General features: G+C 31.9%; 1 long non-coding RNA gene across 1 annotated transcript; it reads left to right on the forward strand.

Annotated features, from left to right (window-relative positions):
* LOC109342570 lies at nucleotides 318-2,058 on the forward strand. Its single transcript, XR_002107086.1, has 2 exons — nucleotides 318-384; nucleotides 1,869-2,058. It is a non-coding gene; the product is annotated as an uncharacterized LOC109342570 (long non-coding RNA).

A 2,058-nucleotide genomic window follows, 5' to 3' on the forward strand; every position in this document is an offset into this window, starting at 1 on the left:
TGCTTGGCTCTGATACCATGTAAAGAAATTGATTCATATGTTTTATTCCTCAATACTACATTGTTTATATACACAATAATTGTTCCTAAAATCTAAACAAATATGTTTACATATCACATTCAGAGAAATATGTTTACATATCACCTTCATATTTGATTTTAGGATAATAACAACCTAATCAATGTAAACAAATCTATTTACATGGATTTTGTTTGTTATTACCACATTATATATGCAGATGTTTTTACAGTCACTAAATATCTTACTATTTTTATGTTAACTACCCTCAGGATTTTTGCAAATTGAATAGCAGATGGACTCACTTTAATTTTGTTTGCAAAGGGTTTGAATATGTTCTCTCGTGGTTGAAAGGGTTTGAAATATGTCAGAACAAGTATCAATTACTTGTTCTACATGTATTTTTAATAACAAAAGTGTTACTTCATTATATATAGAAGGATAAAAATAGAGATGACAAAAAATCGTACACGTTGGTACCTGCGCATAAAATCCGTATGAGCACGAGCACGGGTCACAAACGGGTACCCGTTGATTTTACAAACATGTTCTTAAAAATACTCATTGTACATACAGGCGGATATGAGTATTTTGGTACCTGTACCCACGGGTACCCGTTATTTACGTGATTAATATATTACCTTTAATTAAAATAAAAAGTACACTACCCTAACATTCATTATATTATGTAGATCTTTTCCTTTTACTTTGTTTACATTTTTTTACCTTGTTCACATCCTTTATTGAATTTGGTGTAGAGATGACAATGAAAACCGAACCCGAAATTAATAGGGAAAACCTGATGTGATTGGGTTTGGATTTGGTAGAGCAAAGACCCTAACCCGAACCCGCCCTGAAGTAATGTAATTCAATTTAAAATTGAAATTTCTGTCATGTGTCCATTGTTTTTAATTTCTAATTTTACTTTACATACTATTGGATCTTCAAACATAAAAGAAATGAAATAATACAAGAGAAAATAGAAATTCTAGAGAAAAATGAAACGAAAATGATATTATACTTTCCTTAGTACACATAAAATTTACGTGTTTTTTTGGGTTCAGGTTACCCGAAACCCGACGGGTTCGAGGATGATATCCTTATTTTCAACCGCGTTTAGTTCAGGTTTGAATTTTGAATTTCAGATTCGGGTTTGGGTATGTACAAACCCGGCCCCGACCCACCCCATAGTCATTACATGTGTAAAAACATACATGTCTTGCAAAGAAAATTATATATTTTTTGTTAAGGAAATGAGAACATCAAATCACAAAAGTAGAAAACTCCAATAGATTTAGCATTTTTCCCAAATGTTCAATCAAAAGACACAAAAATAATTAAGTTTCATCTCGTGCGAAACATAAGAGAAGTAGAAAGATAGAAATTCATTGATAACGTACGAAAACCGCGGCTATACGTTGTACTCGCGGGTACTTAGAATTACCCGCGAAATACCCACACGTGGGTACCATTACGAGTACAGGCAGGTATGGGTAATTGTCTCATATTTTAAAACGAGTAGCGGGTAGCTACTACCCATGTCCGCCCGTGTCCATTGCTTTTTTATGGAGTCACTCAATCTCTTACTATTTTTATGTTAACTACCCTCAAGTTTTTTAAAACGTGAATAGCAAAAGGACTCGCTTCAATTTTGTTTAGAAATGGTTTGAATCTGTTCTCTCGAGGTTGAAAGGGTTTGAAATATGTCACAACAAGTATCAATTAATTGTTTTATTTGTATTTTCAATGACAAAAATGTTATTTCATTATATATAGAAGAATAAAAATGTCTTAGTATATTATTTTTTGCTTATTTTTGTAGTACTTTCTTTTCTCCATTAACGGAGAAGATCACAACTTATCAAAACTGGATGGTATGGTGTGTGAAATGTAATTACACATTTTGTAACGAAATCTAGCCTCTCAGTGTGTAACCATTGATCTTATTATCTAAAATTATTATCTCCTGTTTGAGTTAAAAATATCAATCGTGGAGACTTGAATAAGATTTGTAATTAAGTAAGGGATACAAAAATGTAT

The sequence above is a fragment of the Lupinus angustifolius genome, chromosome LG03, assembly GCF_001865875.1.
Source record: "Lupinus angustifolius cultivar Tanjil chromosome LG03, LupAngTanjil_v1.0, whole genome shotgun sequence".
NCBI classification, from domain to species: Eukaryota; Viridiplantae; Streptophyta; class Magnoliopsida; order Fabales; family Fabaceae; genus Lupinus; species Lupinus angustifolius.